General features: G+C 41.7%; 1 protein-coding gene across 3 annotated transcripts in view; it reads right to left on the bottom strand.

Moving 5' to 3' along the window:
* Window positions 1-19,015, bottom strand: part of LOC149990272 (lysine-specific demethylase 6A-like) — a 355,815-nt gene that overhangs the window by 149,584 nt on the left and 187,216 nt on the right. The window lies entirely within an intron of this gene.

The raw sequence follows: 19,015 nt of genomic DNA, 5'->3' as shown, positions 1-19,015 counted from the left end.
ATTGACATCTTGCGATGACGCTGGAGTGTCCTCTCCAGTGAAGCTGAAGCTACAGAGCCTGGGCAGGGTGATATGGAGGGTCTGCTGTTGCCCATGCAGCAGACCCCCCCCTCTCTTCGCAGCTGAAGGGTCCAAGGGAAAGACGGAGTCGATACAGCTTGGCTTCAGGTGCGCCGCAGGAGTTGCCGGTGTTGACTACAACGTCAAACCGCCTTAGGGACTCCGGCTCCGGATTTTCTGTCGGGGTTTACTCCCTTAGCCTTTCCCCAGAAGAGGTATGCCGCAAGGCAGCGGAGGTTTTTTGGAGTCAGAGTTTTCCTTCTCTGATGTACCCTGACTGGAAGATCGAACCAGCGACACTTAGCTCGCAGGCCGACGCTCAATCCACTGAGCTAAACCAGCTCTTATTCCCTCGTCTCATGCATCCCACCTCAAACCTCCCACTTTACTATCTTAGACCTCAAAGATGCCTTATTCACTGTCCCACTCACCCTGGCCTTCAAACACCTCTTTGCCTTCACCTGGACTGACCCAACCACAAAAATAACCCAGAAACTGACATGGACGATCCTGCCTCAAGGGTTTCGAGATAGTCCCCACCTATTCAGACAAACCCTAGCAGCTGAGTTACAGCAGCTTGACCTTTTATCCAAGCGTCCTCCTACAGTACAGGGACAATCTCCTCCTCTGCAGTCCATCTGAGAACCTTTCTCAGCTCCGTACTGCCCAGCTCCTAAACTTTCTTGCCAGTTGGGGATACTGTGTGTCATGAAACAAAGGCCAGTTCTCTCAGACTCAGGTCACATATGTTAGACTTTCCATCACCAACTCATAAACACCTAACTCCAGAAAGACAGGACCTAATAACAACCCTCCCCCTGGCCAATACTAAACAAAAACTCCTATCATTTTTAAGCCTCACCAATTTTTCAAAACTTAGATAATTTTAATTCCTTGGCTAAACATTTGTATCCAGCAACAGTTGGAGACTTGTCTGAACCCCTAGAAAACTCTCAATCATTCCTTGAGCATTTTACCACACTCAAAATGGCACTTGGCCAAGCCACAGCTTTAGCCCTTCCAAATCCAGATAAACCTTTTCTCCTACACACCAACACAAAAGACTGTTTTGCTCTTGGGCTATTAGTACAGCATTATAAACTAAACCAATGCGTTATAGCCTACTTTTCCAAACCACTCGAATTCCCCCTTCCTAGGGTGGCCAGCCTGACTCTGCGCTTTAGCAGTGCCATCAATTCTCAGTCAAGAAACACTTATTTAGTTTCCTTTTTCCAGATAACAGTCTACTCCTTCCAAAATATTTCGGCCCACTAACCCACCAATCCATCGCCACAGCTTCCCCATCCCAAATTCATTCTTACACGCCCAACTATTTCAAAATCCTCAGATCTCCCTACATAAATCAGCTCTCCCCCTCAACCCTGCCTCATTGCTTCCCCTCCCCCACTCCCATACCCATACCCATGACTGCACTCAACATCTCTCCTCCTTTTTACACCCCTTCCCCAACATACAAGACACCCCTCTACCCCTGGTGGAATTCTGGTTTATAGATGGAAGTTCCTACAAGACCGGCCCAAAGGGAGCAGGATATGCCATCACTATCCTCACCTCCATCACTGAGTTGGGACACTTGCCCTCTAGTACCTCTTCCCAACAGGCAGAACTTATTACCCTAACATAGGCCTTTGGCCTTTGCAAAAAATCGTCAGATCAGTATATATACCCTGACTCTAAATATGTCTATACATCATACATTCACACATCCCAATTTGGAAAGACAGGGGATATCTCACCTCTAAATACTCCCATCATCAACAAATATCTCATTCTCAAACTTCTACAAGCAGCTCAGCTCCTGACAAAAGCAGCAGTTATTCACTGCAAGGGACATCAAGCCAGGACAGATGTCATAGCTCAGGGAGATCACAAAGCAGACACTGAGGCAAAAAAACAAGCCCATGCCTCTTCCATCCTTCTTATGATGCCTACCAAGGCACCCCTTATGCAGAGGAAGAAAGATGGACCCTAGTTAAGCTTAAAGCAACTGAACAAAATGAATAGTTTCATCTGCATAACAAAGTAATTCTCTCCAATAATCATGCTCAACATATCCTCACCTATCTCCATAACCAATTTGATGTAAGTGCAAGACCACTACACACTTTATTATCCCAAATGATACATGACACTGACATACTAACCCAGCTAAAAAATATCCCATATTGGGTACATTTCTCCCATCTCAAACCTGCCCCTCAGGTACCTGAATCTCCTCTAACCCAGGATCTTGAGCCCACCATCACCCAGATCGTACCCTTCAAGGAAGACACACAAACAACACAGCCCACGTATTTCTGCACCCCCACTGAAACCTGAGGGTAAAAATCACCCGAGCCCAACCCTCCACTAAATAACCCTTCCACAGACCCTATTCTTTCCTCATCTCATCTCGAAAAACCTTTTATTATACAAAGCCCCCACAGATGAACTTTCAGTTTTTAGAACATGTCTTGGATGCCTGGCTGCAGGGCACTTTCAGCGACTACACCCCTGACAAATTTACTTTTACACTTTCATGCTGGTCCTATCCCTCACTGACTTTCTTGAATCACCATAACCATGCTGACTCCCCTCACAATTACAGTTATTACCCTTCTAACCTTTGTCACCTCATATCAACAAAGTCTAGTCCCTAAAATATAGCGAACAGAGTGATTAACCAACAAAACCAACTTCTAGATCTGCCCCACTCCTCCCACCACCCAGGCATTAAGGTAACTGCCTTACTGCCCAATCTCACCACCTTATATAACCTTATTGCCTGTATTCTCTCATCCCCATACTACAAGGGTTCAGCACATCTCCCTGGTTTAGCCCAGCTAGTAGCCACCATCACATATATTATAGATTCTACCGCTCTCTGAATCCGCTTCAGACATGTCAACAGCACCTACATTCAGCCTCACTCCTTGGGTGCATTCAACCTTCCCCTTCTCTGCAACCACACCCTAGACCTATGAAGGCCAACCAAGAGCTCCTACCTGTCCTTACATATTAGCCCAAATTCACAATCATACCAACACTTCAGATTTTCCTGCTACCCCTACTGGATCATGGATTTTCAATTTAACTAATATGGCCAAACATTTCTTCACAAAAGCTTCCATAATGTTTAGTGCTGGTCAATAAAAAACAAAACTCACCCCATTTACATTGTCATCACCAAAGCAAAGTATAGCACTACTATTTCCTTTCAAGGGACAGGATATCACGTCCTCTGTGTTATGCAAGCATAGGCAATGATTCCTCCTTACTGGACTGGCACCTGCTGACAGTCACTCCAATACTAGATGCCGCTATACTAAGCCCCAGAAAATGGCCACTTCCTAGGCAATCCCCAACACTTGGTCCTTCCTTGAGACCTCGCACTTGTTCCGCACCCAATACAAATGAGACCAGCAGTGATCTGAGTTTGGTGGACATGTGTACAGCAACCCTATCCTAAAAAAATCAAAAATAGGGCACGCCGTATACAGAGGCTTCTTCTGGTTTGTACAAATATCTCAATTTAAAAAAATCAGAACTAAATCTCTCTTTATCCCTTTAAGAAACTTGAAATGTCACCCTCCAGGATTTAGAAAAACAGCAATAATCTCTAAACAGCCTAGCAGACATAGTTCTCCAAAATAGCAGGGTCCTAGACATCCTCACAGCCTAAGGAGGGGAACCTGTGCCATACTAAACAAAACTTGTTGTTTTTACATTAACAATACAGGAATAATAGAAAAAAATTTACAAGTACTTAGAAACACATTACCATTATTGCCCAAGCCAGGGAACGAGCATAGAGAGAATCCTGGTTCAGAACCTATGCTCTTCTCCCATGTGAATGCAGCTCCATGGGAGATAACGATGTTTTGGGCTGGGAGTTCCCCGAGATAGGAGGGTGCGTCAAGCAGAGCCATGTTTTGTCTTGGTTGGCCCATGATACTTTCAGCTGTGAGATAACCAAAAATGGTGACTATGTTCAATAGTTCCTTTTTTATTACCCCTATAAAGCAATCCCCTCCTTCCCTAGGAGTCCAGAGTCAGAGCCACCCGCGGCATGATTCTCCCAATAAACTTTTTTCCTGCTCACTGCTTCTTAATGGCCTTCTGAGTGACTCCATGCTTACAGACACTACAAAAACAAAATCATAGGCCAATATTCCTGATGAACAAAGATTTTAAATTGTGCTACAAAATATTAGGGAACTGAATACAGCACGCATCAAAAAGATTATACACCATGGACAACTGGGATTCATTCTGGGAATGAAAGGTTGGTATAACATTTGCAAATCAATGAATGTGATTCACCACATAAACAAAATGAAGGATAAAAACCACATGATCATATCAACAGATACAAAAAAAGAATTTGATAAAATCCAACGCCCGGTACTTGGGAAGATGGCGGCAGAGTAGGGACAGTGTTCTCTGCTCGCTCCTGTTAAGGAGAGACTTCAGGAATGAATGAGGAGAGGAGTGACTGAGTGAGTGTGGATCTCCGATAGTGTGAACAGGGAGGAGAGCAAGGAAGCAGCGTGGAGGGGGGTGGAGGGGTTTACCATGCACTGCAGGCTGTCATTCCGGGACCCGGTGCGTCTGTAGTACCACACCCAAGGTCTCAATAACCAAGAGCTGCTTGGAGGCTACCCCTGCTAGAGTTGCATGAATAAGTTAAGTCTTTTAGGGAGTTAGGGAGAGGATTTGGCTGAAAAAGCCAGAGGAGTGGGAGAACAGTGAACAATCAGGACTGGGAGAAACTCTATGACTTCAGTCTAGAGGGAAACCTTCTCAGCTGCAACCTCCATCTGAAAGCTCAGCATTCTGGGTGCGCCCAGCACTTGCGCTAGGGCCTACAGAACAAAGGGACAGTTTTGGGGCAAAGAGACGGGCCACACAGAAAAGCTGCTGTGGAATTCCGGACTGTGGGAGAGCTCGTGAGAAAGAGAGCAGTGCATGCCCCCGGCGCTTTGAGCCATCGCATTGAATCCCACAGAACAAAGGGTGGGTTTAGGACTAGGAGGAAGATACTGCACACAGGGCGTGTAAGCAGAGAAGCCAGCAGAGGCTGTGGTTCTGGAGTGGAGACGGTTTTAGGGTGGGGAGAAGGGCCCGTGGGGAAAGGCCGCTGTGGAGCGCCAGACTGGTGAAGAGCTCCTGGGTAGGAGAGCACCGCGCTGACCGACCACACAAGAGTCCTGCAGAACAAAGGGATGGTGCTGGGGCAAAGAGGGAGTTAGAGCGCGCAGGCCTACGGACAGGGAAGCGAGCGGAAGCTGTAGCTCGGGAATAGAGACAGCTTTGGGGCAAAGAGAGAAGAGCCCAAGTGGGAAAGCCGCTACAGTGCTCCAAACCAGTCAGAGGTCCTGGGCAGGAGAGCACCACTGGACGCAGTGCTTTGACTGGTTGCGCTAGAGTTCCGCGGAGCAGGGGGATGGTTCTGGGGTAGAGAGAGAGAGAGCGCACGCAGACAAGAAGGCAGGGAGGCAAGCGGAGTCAGTGGCTCAGCAGTGGACACAGTTGTGGGGCGGAGAGGACGGCCCGCATGCTTAAAGACCACTGCGGAGCTCCAGACTCGTGGAGAGCTCCTGGATAGGAGAGCGCCATGTACACCAACAACACTAGAGTCCTGTAGAACAAAGAAACGGTGCTGGGGCAGGGAGGGAGATAGAGCGCGTAGGCCTATAGACAGGGAAGCCAGCGGAAGCTGTAGCTTGGAATAGAGACAGTTTTGGGGCAAGGAGAAGAGCACACGCAGGAAAGCCGCCGCAGAGCTCCAGACTAGGGGAGAGGTCCTGGGCAGGAGAGTGCCACTGGGCCCGGCACTTTGACCGACTGTGCCAGAGTCCAGCAGAACAAAAGGACGATCTTGAGACAGGGAGAGAGGTAAGGGTGCACAGGCATATAGGCAGGGAAGAGAGCAGAAGCTGTAGCCTGGGAATAGAGACACGACTGGAGGCAGGGGGGGGATTGCAGGCAGGCACAGGTTGGACCAACAGAGGGAAGGAGTAGCAGGACAAGCCCGAGGAGGGCTGAGGCTGCCTCAGGAGGGAACAACTAAACGCAGCTCACAGCAGAGCAGTGGTAGGCCCACGAATAAAAGACTAGCAATCCCAGAATCAAGCAGGACCTTCCCACAGCCAGCCAACCAACCAGAAAAGATGTGAAACCCATGGAATTTTGAATAGGGGCGGACCCAGAAAGGAAGGAAGGAAAAACAAAAAACAAACCAAAAAATACCCAGAGACTGTGCCTAAAAGTTGAATTGAGTTAAAATCCTCTCATTATTTTATTTCTCACTCTCCCTCTAACTGCCCCTCCTGTCCTTTCTTATTCTCTCTCCTTTTCTCCCCTCCCCTTCCCTCCCTTCTCTCCCCTTATCATGTCTCCCCTGCATCCTATTCTTTGTTAATTTTTTAATTTAAAGTTCTCTCCCTTTCCTTCCTATTCCCTTCTTCTAATCCCCTTCCACCCTCCTTATTTTCATCCTCCCACAATTTCCTTTCCCTCTCTTTCCTTCCTCCGCGCTAAGCACCTTCAATTTTATTAAGTTTCTTTCTTTCTTTTGTCCCCCTTCAGTCTCCATTCGTTTTCCTTTCTTCCCTATCCCTTATTTTCCTTCTCTCCCTATATTCTCTCTCTTTCTTTCTTTCTCCCTATTTCACTTTATATTCTAATCTTTTAATTAAATATTTAAACTTTAATTCTAATCTATTCCCCTCCCCCTTAACCCTCCCCTTCTTAACCCTTCTCTCTTTCCTTCCCATCCCATCTCTCCTTTCTCTCCCTCTTGTACTTCTCTCCTTCATCCTATCTTTTGTCAGCTCTTCAATTTCAATTTTTTCCTCCTTAATATCTCCTCTTCCTCTCGATTTCCTTCCCTGCCCTGTATTCTTTCCCTCCCTCATCCTCTTCTTTCTTCCCTTTTTTTTTCTAAGTACTTTTAATTTTATTAATATTTTTCTTTATTTTGTCCCCTGCTCACTCTCCATTCAATTATTCTTGCTTTCCTTTCCCATCTCTTATTCCTCTCTCTGTATATTCTCTCTTTCTCTCTATCTTGCAATTTTATATCATGTTTTAATCTTCAAAATTTTTTGTAATATATATATTTTTAAAATTTAATCCAATCCCCCCTCTTAGCCCTTCCCTACTTCTTTTGTTCTCTTTCCTACCCTCCTCTTTTCTACTTCATCTCTCTCTTTCCTCTCTCTCTTCCTGTCTTGCTATTTTCTACTCTGTATTTTTATTCTTGAAAACTTCTTTCTCAATTTGTTTCCTACCTTCTAACTTCATCAGCCCTCTGCTTCAACTTCTGGCTGTCTGTCTGCTTGGATGTCTGTTGTGTCTATCCTCCCTTCCACACTAAATATATAGCATATACCAATTGTATAATCCTAATACTATACACATCCACTTTCTAACTCCACACTGTAACCCTCTCCTCCTTTTGAAACATACAGTGTGAATGTTAATTGCTGTCTTGCATAGCCTTGATCCCAATTGCTAATTTTATTACTCTACCACTTTGCTCTCAATAACTACCCTTTCTTCATTTAAAACAACTCCTATCTGTTTCTCGTATGAAATAAGTGTCCCAATATCTCCAGAAGTATCTTCATACGGGCTCATTTGCAACCTACAGTGAGATTGTAGTTGGGAAAGATATTGGAGGGTGTGGGTTTCTTGCCTGGGTTGTGTGATTATGTTTTAGCAGCACCTCCACAAAAGATCTCAAGACAAGGTGTGCAGAGTGACTCTCAGTCAACTAACCAGAGGAAAAGACCCACCAAAGAGTAGTTGAATTACAACCAGACAAGTTAAACAAATAACATCAAGGACAATACAGACGAAGATCCAAGATGGTGGAGGAGTAAGTGGAAGCTACACTAACCTCCTCCCAGGACCAGCCAGTGCTGACTCAGTCCCATTACAACAGGCAGACCATTCCCCTCAAGGTGACATTAGCCTGAGGGAAAATAAAAGCCCTGCCTACAGGAATTAAGATGCCATACCAAAGGTCTTTAAGCCTCATGGCTACTAATAGATTGAGTAGATTAACAACTAAAGAAGACAAAGGCAGTAGATCCCTGGAAGTGTCCAGCAGGCTGCCTAGGGCCAGATTGGTATATATGATCTGACACTACTGGTGGCAGATCCAGGAAGTTAAGATCATTCTAAGAAGCACCAACAAACAATAGAAGTGACAAAAATGGGGAGACAAACAACCCCCCATCAAAAGGAAAGGTAGAAACCCGAGAGAGTGCTAAATGAAATAGAGGGCAGCAAAATATCAGATACAGTATTCAAAACATGGATTATGGAGAAGCTGAATGAGCTCAGCGGAAACAATAAAGAACTCCAGGGAAACTACAAGGAACTCCAGAAAAACTACAGGGAACGCACAGATAATTACACTAGCATGAAAAAGGACATAGAAGCTATCAATAAGAGCCAGGAGGAAATGAAGAATACGATCTCTGAATTGAAGAACACAGTAGAAGGAATTAAAAGCAGGCTAGAGGAAGCAGAAGATCGGATCAGCCAGCTGGAGGACAACGTACACAAAAACGCCCAGGCAGTGCAACAAAATGAAAAAAGACTGAACAAGACCCAAGAGGTTCTATGACAGCTGCAGTACAACATGAAACATAATAATATCTGTATCATAGGAATTCCAGAAGGAGAAGAAGAAGAGTAAGGGATAGAAAACTTCTTTGAAAAACTAATGACAGAAAACGTCCTTAACATAAGGACAGAAAGAGTCACGAAAGTCCAGGAAGCACTGACAGTCCCAATGAAGATGAACCCCAACAGGCCCACCTCAAGACACATCATAATTAAAATGGCAACATTCAAAGACAAAGAGAGAATCCTAAAAGCAGCAAGAGAGAAACAACTAATAACATACAAGGGAGCTCCAATAAGGCTATCATCAGATTTCTCAGCAGAAACACTACAAGCCAGAAGGGAATGGCAAAAAGTATTCCAAGCAATGAAAAAGAAAGGCCTACAACATAGAATACTATACCCAACAAGGTTCTTATTCAAAATGGAGAGTGAAATAAAGAGCTCCCAAGACAAAAAAAAAGGCTAAAAAGATCCATCTCCACCAAACCATCATTGCAAGAGATGCTAAAGTGTCTGCTTTAAGAAGATAAAGAAACAGAGAGAGAAGGAGAAGAACATGAGTACGAAGGGAGAAAATAACAATGAATAAGTACTTATTGGTAATAATCTTCATTGTAAATGGATTAAACGCTCCAATTAAAAGACATAGGGTAGCGGAATTGATACAAAAACATGACCCACATACGTGCTGTCAACAAGAGACACACCTCAAAACAAAAGATCTACACAGACTGAAAGTAAAGGGATGGAAAAAAGTATTTCAAGCAAATGAACAGGAAAAAAAAGCCGGGGTAGCAATACTTGTATCAGACAAAACAGATTTCACAGCAAGGACCATAAAAAGAGACAAAGAAGGGCATTTCATAATACTTAAAAGAAAACGACATCAAGAAGATATAAACCTTATAAATACATATGCACCAAACCTAGGAGCACCCAAAAAAGAAGAAAAACTTTGAAAGACTCCAAGAAAGATATAGACAGCAACACACTCATAGTAGGGGACTTTAACACCCCACTGTCAGCAATGGACAGATCTTCGAAGCAAAGAAACACCAAATATATTGAGGCACTGAACAACACTCTAGATCAAATGGACTTAGTCGATATATATAGAAGTTTTCACCCCTAAGAAGCAAAATATACATACTTCTCAAGTACACATGGAACATTTTCAAAGATAGACCACATGGTAGGACACAAAACAAGCCTCAATAAATTCAAGAAAATTGAAATTATATCAAGCATTTTCTCAGTTCACAATGGCTTAAAATTGAAAATCACCCTCAAGGAAAAAACTCAAAAACATTCAAACTCATGGAGAATGAATAACATGCTATTAAATAATGAATGGGTTAACAATGACATCAAGGAAGAAATCAAAAAGTTTCTGGAAACTAATGATACTGAACACACAACAACCCAAAACCTATGGGATACAGCGAAAGCAGTCCTAGGAGGAAACTTCATAGCAATACAGGCCTGCCTAAGAAAGCTAGAAGAATCTCTAATAAAAAATTTAACCCTACAGCTACAAGAACTAGAGGAAGAACAAACAACAAGCAAAGCCCAGATCAAGGAGAAAAAAGAAATCGTCAATATCAGAGCACAATTAAATGACATAGAGACTAAACTAACACTTCAAAGATCAACAAAAGTAGGAGCTGGTTCTTTGCAATGATAAACAAAATTGACAAGCCTTTAACCAGGCTCATCAAGAAAAAAAGAGAGAGGATCCAAATAAATAAAATCAGAAACGAAAGAGGAGAAATCACAATCGATACCACAGGAATACAAAGGATTGTCAGAAATTATTATGAACAACTGTGTGGCAAGAAATTTGACAACCAAGAGGAAATGGACAAATTCCTGGAAACCTATAGCTTCCCAAACTGAATCAAGAAGCAGAAAGTCTGAATAGACCAATAACAGCTAGTGAAATTGAAGCAGTAATCAAAAAACTCCCAGCAAAGAAAAGCCCTGCACCGGATGGCTTCACAAGTGAATTCTACAAAACATTTAGGAAAGAACTAACTCCTATCCTCCTCAGACTATTCCAAAAAAATCCAAGAAGACGGAAGACCCCCAAACTCGTTCTATGAAGCCAGTATAACCCTAATTCCAAAACCCGGTCAAGACACAACAAAGAAAGAAAACTACAAGCCAATATCGGTAATGACCATGGATGCTAAAATCCTCAGCAAAATATTGGCAAACCGTATCCAGCAACACATTAGAAAGATCATACAACACGATCAAGTGGGATTCATCCCAGGGATGAAAGGATGGTTTAATATTCACAAGTTAATAAATGTAATACACCACAAAAATAAAATGAAGGAGAAAAACCACATGGTGACATCAATCGATGTAGAAAAAGCATTTGATAAAGTACAACACCCATTTATGATAAAAACTCTCAGCAAAATGGGAATAGAGTGAGCAAAGCTCAACATAATAAAGGCCATAAATGAGAAACCTGAAGGCAACATCATAATCAATGAGCAAAAACTGAGAACATTCTCCCTGACATCAGGAACAAGACAAGAATGTCCGCTCTCTCCACTCCTATTCAATATAGTCTTGGAAGTTCTAGCCACAGTAATCAGACAATTAAGAGAAATAAAAGGCATCCAAATTGGAAAAGAGGTAGTAAGACTGTCATTATTTGCAGATGACATGATAGTGTACATAGAAAACCCTATAGACTCCACAAAAATACTACTCAAACTAATAAGTGAATTCGGCAAAATAACAGGATACAAAGTCAATATTAAAGAATCGAAGGCATTTTTGTACACCAACAATAAAAACTCAGAGATAGAAACTGAAAGAAAAATTCAATTTACCATAGCAACAAGAAAAATAAAATACCTAGGAATAAACTTAACCAAGGAGGTAAAAGACCTGTACTCACAAAACTACATAACACTGAAGAAAGAAATTAAAGAAGACACAAATAATTGGAAGCATATACCATGCTCATGGATGTAAAAAATCAACATCATTAAAATGTCCATACTACCCAAAGCAATTTATAGATTCAATGCAATCCCTATTAAAATACCAGCAACATATTTCACAGACCTAGAACAAATATTTCAAAAATTTATATGGAACCAAAAAAGAGCCCGAATAGCCACAGCAATTTTGAGGCAGAACACAGTAGGAGGAATCACAATACCTGATATCAAACTATACTACAAGGCCACAGTAATCAAAACAGTGTGGTACTGGCATAAGGACAGACATATAGATCAATGGAACAGAATAGAGAGCCCAGAAATAAGCCCAGGTTCATATGGTCAACTAATATTTGACTAAGGGGGAAAGAACATCAAATGGAGTGAAAAGAGCCTCTTCAGCAAATGGTGTTGGGAGAACTGGACAGGGACGTGCAAAACAATGAAACTAGACCACCAGCTCACACCATATACCAGAATAAACTCAAAATGGATCAAAGACTTAAATGTAAGCCGTGACACCATAAAAGTCCTAGAGGAAAACATAGGCAGGAAAATTTCAGATATCCCACGTAGCAACATTTTCACTGATATATCTCCTAAGGCAAGGGAAATAAAGGAAAGAATAAACAAATGGGACTACATCAAACTAAAAAGTTTCTGCTCAGCTAAAGAAAACATCAGCAAGATGCAAAGGAAACCAACCATATGGGAAAATATATTCGCCAATGACATCTCAGACAAGGGATTGATCTCCAAAATATATAAAGAACTCATACGACTCAACACCAAGAAGACAGACAACCCAATTAAAAAATGGGCTAAGGACCTGAACAAACACTTCTCTAAAGAAGACATACAGAGAGCCCATAGACATATGAAAGTATGCTCAACATCACTAGCCATCAGAGAGATGCAAATTAAAACCACAATGAGATACCACCTCACACCAGTCAGAATGGCCATCATCAACAAATCAACAAACAACTTGTGCTGGAGAGGATGCGGAGAAACGGGAACCCTGGTGCATTGCTGGTGGGAATGCAGACTGGTGCAGCCACTGTGGAAAACAGCTTGGAATTTCCTAAAACAACTAAAAATGGAACTGCCTTTTGAACCAGCAATTCCATTGCTAGGATTATATCCAAAAAATCCCGAAACACCAATTCAAAAGAACCTATGCACCCCTATGTTCATAGCAGCCCTGTTTACAATAGCCAAGTGCTGGAAACAACCTAAATGCCCATCTGTAGATGAGTGGGTCAAAAAACTGTGGTACATTTACACAATGGAGTTCTATGTAGCAGAAAGAAAGAAGGAACTTCTACCATTTGCAACAACATGGATGGAACTAGAGAAAATTATGCTTAGTGAAATAAGCCACGCAACAAAAGAAAAATACCTTATGCTGTCACCTATTACAGGAAACCAATGAACAACACAAACAAATGAGCAAAATTGAACCAGAGGTATGTAAACAAGAAGTAGACTAACAGTAACAAGGGGGGAGGAGGGAGGAAAAGAAGGGTGTAAGGGGAAGGGTCAAGTAAAAAAAAAATATATATATATGAATGACCCACAGACAGGGGCAACTGAGTGGAGACTAAATGTGGGGGAAGGGAGGGACAGGGTGCAGGGAAACAAGAGGGCTAAAAAAGTGAGACAACTGTAATGGAAAAACAAACAAAAAAAATTTTTTAGTGGGGAAAAAATGAAAATATGAAGAATGGAAATGCCAGTTCAGTGAATATTAGGACAAAGATTTTCCTTCATGTTGTATATTTTTCTCCTATTTGATCTCTCCAGAGTTTGGCATTCTAAACAAGTAAGTAATGACATAGGTTTCTTTGCATAGAACTAATAAGACCAGTTGTCAATAGAGGTTCCTTTTTTTTTTTCTTTTTTTTGACCAAGTCTTTGACTGGAATGTCAAGCCTAAAGGAACCATGCTTGGGCACAGATTGTTACCAAAAAGCCCTGAGGAACGGGGAATGACTTTCAAAGGTAATAAAAGCCCGCGAGATAAAAGGCCTGGTACCATGGTTGGTTGTGCGGTCCACAGCAATCTTTCCAGGGAAGGAACGAAGGTTGTTTTCCTGAAAGATGGCTAGAAGGGACCTTAAGGCGCAATGTAAAACCAGAAAGACTTGGAAAAAACAGGTGTGTACAGGCAAGGATGAATGCCAGATATGTGGCTCAGCTTCTGTGCCCTGAAGAACAGACTGAGGGTCACCCCAAATATTCCTTGGGTAAGTTCCAGCAAAGCAGAACTGAAGATCATAAGTGATCATTTGCTGCTCTTGTTATGTTTATGCAAACGAACAGGATAAATTAAAAATGGACTTAATGTAGTCCCTTTAAAGACAAGGAGGGTAATCTTAGGGAGAAAAATTATTATTCAAGGAAAAACACAATGATCAGTAGTAGAGTATAAAATAGGGCAACTAACCGTCTTAAAAGTTTCTTCTCATTAAAAATATGGTTTCACTTGAAAATTAAACCATGTCTGTGATATCATCAAAGATATTCAAGTTGCAGGCAAGTAGAATTTCAAGTGCCTTGCAACTGGATGTCTTCTCAATAAGACAGTCTTACAGATGTAGAGACTTGTTTGTGGGTTATGTTACATAAATTAACACGTGTTTTCTGTTTTCAAAGGACATAAGCCTATGATCGCATTACCTGAGTGATTGTCTGTACGCATAAACCTCACTTAATGCTCTCTGCAGCGCTGCCTCCTGAGAGTCAATGGTTTGACTGAACTAAATGGCTGGGTTGGGGAAGAATGGGGTGGTCTGTGGGCCTCACTTTAAAACCGGTTTCTCTTTTCTATCCTAATGGCTTGGAGAGAAAAGGCCCAGAGCTCTGAGAGGGGGAAAACCTAAACTATTTACCTCACCCCAAACTACGTATAATGGGCAAAAGGGTTTTGGACAGGTGAGATGTGCCTAGCACACCTTCTTACAAAGAAGCCCTTTTTTTTTTTTTTTCTCTCTAATATGGAACATTGAAAAATTAATCCCTGCCTTTTGTCATCTAGTACTTATGGATTAAATGATGTCTTTTAACCCTTTTCGCAAAATCTGTTACCCCCAGAACACAACAAGGACACCAGCACACCGTTGACGGGAGACAGCCAACTGACCTGGAGTCTGCACAATCCTTCCCCATGTGGGAAGACCAGCCTCCCCTCCACACCCCCACTCTTATTAGGGTTTTCTGGACCCAAGGGTAGGTAGGACAACGACTATGTCCAGCTTGAAGCAGCTAGAGGAGCATGAGACCTTTCCCCATTTTCCTTTACAAGATTACAAAGGGTCCTAATATTTGAGGGGGGGGGGATAGTTAATTTTTACGAAACAGGGGTATGGACTTGAGGGGGATGGCTAGGGCCGGGGGTGCTGGGTGGAGGGGAGCAAGGGGGAGAAAATTGGAACTGTTGTAACAATATAATCAATAAAAAACATTTAAAAAAAATTGGAAGCATATACCATGGTCATGGATGTAAAAAATCAACATCATTAAAATGTCCATACTACCCAAAGCAATTTACAGATTCAATGCAATCCCTATTAAAATACCAGCAACATATTTCACAGACCTAGAACAAATACTTCAAAAATTTATATGGAACCAAAAAAGAACATGAATAGCCACAGCAATTTTGAGGAAGAACACAGTAGCAGGAATCACAATACCTGATATCAAACTATACTACAAGGCCATGGTAATCAAAACAGTTTGGTACTGGTATAAGGACAGACATATAGATCAATGGAACAGAATAGACAGCCCAGAAATAAGCCCAGGCTCATATGGTCAACTAATATTTGACTAAGGGGGAAAGAACATCAAATGGAGTGAAAAGGGCCTCTTCAGCAAATGGTGTTGGGAGAACTGGACAGGGACGTGCAAAACAATGAAACTAGACCCCCAACTTACACCATACACCAGAATAAACTCAAAATGAATCAAAAGACTTAAATGTAAGCCGTGACACCATAAAAGTCCTAGAGGAAAAAATAGGCAGGAAAATTTCAGATATCCCATGTAGCAACATTGTCACTGATATATCTCCTAAGGCAAGGGAAATAAAGGAAAGAAACAAATGGGACTACATCAAACTAAAAAGTTTCTGCTCAGCTAAAGAAAACATCAGCAAGATGCAAAGGAAACCAACCATATGGGAAAATATATTTGCCAATGACATCTCAGACAAGGGATTGATCTCCAAAATATATAAAGAACTCATACGACTCAACACCAAGAAGACAGACAACCTAATTAAAAAGTGGGCAAAGGACCTGAACAAACACTTCTCCAAAGAGGACATACAGAAGGCCCATAGACATATGAAAGAATGCTCAACATCAGTAGCCATCAGAGAGATGCAAATAAAAACCACAATGAGATACCACCTCACACCAGTCAGAATGGCCATCATCAACAAATCAACAAACAACTTGTGCTGGAGAGGATGCGGAGAAATGGGAACCCTGGTGCATTGCTGGTGGGAATGCGGACTGGTGCAGCCACTATGGAAAAGAGTTTGGAATTTCCTCAAAAAAATAAAAATGTAACTGCCTTTTGAACCAGCAATTCAATTGCTAGGATTATATCCGAGAAATCTTGAAACACCAATTCAAAAGGAACTATGCATTCCATTGTTCATAGCAGCACCATTTAAAAGTGCTGGAAGCAACCTAAGTGCCCATTTGTAGATGAGTGGATCAAAAAAATGTGATACATTTACACAATGGAGTTCTATGTAGCAGAAAGAAAGAAGGAACTTCTACCATTTGCAGCAACATGGATGGAACTAGAGAGAATTATGCTTAGCGAAATAAGCCATGCAACGGAAGAAAAACACCTTATGCTGTCACCTATTACAGGAAACTAATGAACAACACAAACAAATGAGCAAAATTGAACCAGAGCTATGTAAACAAAAAGTAGACTAACAGTAACAAGGTCAGAGGGGAGAGGGAGAGAGTGGGGTGAGAGGGGAAAGGCTCTAGTCAAAGAACATGTATAAATGACCCACAGACAGGGGCAACTGAGTGGGGACTGAATGTGGGGTAAAGGAGGGGCAGGGTGCAGGGAAGCAAGAGGGGGGAAAAAGTGGGACAACTCTAATGAAAAAAAAATTTTTTAGTGGGAGAAAAATGAAAATATGAAGAATGGAAATGCCAGTTTAGTGAATATTAGAAGGACAATGATTTTCCTTCACATAGTATATTTTTGTCCCTATCTAATCCCTCCAGAGTTTGCCATTCTTAAGAAGTAAGTCATGACATAAGTTTCTTTGCATAAAACTAATAAGACCAGTTGTTAATAGAGGTTTGTTTGTTTGTTTTTTTTACCAAGTCTTTGACTGGAATGTCAAGCCTAAAGGAGCCATGCTTGGGCTCTGCTTTTTACCAAAAAGCTCTGAGGAACTGGGAATGACTTTCAAAGGTAATAAAAGCCTGTGAGATAAAAGGCCTGGTACCATGGTTGATTGTGCGGTCCACAGCAATCTTTCCAGGGAAGGAACGAAGGTTGTTTTCCTGAAAGATGGCTTGAAGGGACCTTAAGGCACAATGAAAAACCAGAAAGACTTGGAAAGGACAGGTGTGTACAGGCAAGGCTGAATGCCAGGTATGTGGCCCAGCTTCTGTGCCCTGAAGAGCAGACTGAGGATCACCCTAAATGTTCCTTGGGTTAGTTCCAGCAAAGCAGAACTAAAGATCATAAGTGACCATTTGCTGCTCTTGTTGTGTTTATGCAAATGAACAGGATAAATTATAAATAGACTTAATGCAGTCCCTTTAATGACAAGGAGGGTAATCCTAGGGAGAAAAATTGCGATTCAAGGAAAATCACAATGCTCAGTGGTGGACTGTAAAGTAGTGCAGCTAACAACCATCTTTAAGGTTTCTTTTCATTTAAAATATGTTTTCACTTGGAAGTTAAACTATGTCTGTGGTATTATCAAAGATATTTAAGTTGCAGGCAAGAAGAATGTCAAGTGCCTTGCAACTAGATGTCTTTCCAATAAGACAGTCTTACAGATGTAGAGACTTGTTTGTGGGTTATGTTACATAAATTAACATGTGTTTTCTGTTTTCAAAGGGCATAAGCCTATGACCACATTACCTGAGTGATCGTCTGTACGTATAGGCCTCACTTAATCCTCTCTGCAGCGCTGCCTCCTGAGACTCAATGGTTTGACTGAACTAAATGGCTGGGTTGGTGAAGAAAGGGGTGGTCTGTGGGCTTCACTTTAAAACTGGTTTCTCTTTTCTATCCTAATGGCTTGGACAGAAAGGGCACAGAGGTCTGAGAGTGGGGGAACCTAAACTATTTCCCTCAGCCCAAACTAAGTATAATGGGCAAAAGGGTTTTGGACAGGTGAGATATGCCTAGCACACTTTCCTCCAAAGAAGCACTTTTTTTCTTTTTTTTCCTCCTAATGCGGAACATTGAAAAATTAATCCCTGCCTTTTGTCATCTAGTAGTTATGGATTGAATGATGTCTTTTAACCCTTTTTGCCAAATCTGTTGCCCCGAGAATACAACAAGGATACCAGCCTGTTAAACCGAGCACACCATTGTCCAGAGACAGCCAACTGACCTGGAGTCTGCACGATCCTTCTCTATGTAGGAAGGCCAGCCTCCCCTCCGCACCCCCACTATTATTAGGAATTTCTGGACCCAAGGGTAGGTAGGACGACGACCATGTGCTGCTTGAAGCAGCTAGAGGAGCTTGAGACCTTCGTCCATTGTCCTTTATAAGATTACAAAGGGTCTTAATATATGAGAGGGAGGGATAATTATTTTTTACGAACCATGGGTATTGACTTGGCGGGTGGATTGCTGGGGGAGGGAGATGCTTGGTGGAGGGGAGTTAAAGGGAGAAAGTTGAAACTATTATAACAATATAATCAATAAAATACATTAAAAAAAGAAAAAAAAACTTACATAATTTTATTAACCAATTTCACCCCAATAAATTCAATAAAAATAAAAAAAATTACATAATTATGGAAAAAGCTTTAGACAAAAATATTCAGTTGAAAAATAAGATTATCTATGACAATCATAAAAGAATATTGCAAGTTTTTAACATGCATCTTATAATATACAAAGAATCACCAATTAGCAGGATTTCATACCTTGATAGTATATCAATTCTCATTCAGTAAATATGGGAATTTATGGTATATAAGTGAGGGAGAAGGTGGCTGGGAGAGATGAGCTACAGAAACCTGATAGTAATATTTTTAAAGCTCCCCCTGATATCTACTCCATTAACTGGGTTTAGCAACAAGCTACTGAAATGATCTTAAACTATGTTACTTAAATTT

Source organism: Furipterus horrens, unplaced genomic scaffold (genome assembly GCF_987537825.1).
Source record: "Furipterus horrens unplaced genomic scaffold, mFurHor1.1.pri manual_scaffold_19, whole genome shotgun sequence".
In the NCBI taxonomy this organism is placed as follows: domain Eukaryota; kingdom Metazoa; phylum Chordata; class Mammalia; order Chiroptera; family Furipteridae; genus Furipterus; species Furipterus horrens.
This window is presented reverse-complemented; position numbering and strand designations above follow the sequence as displayed.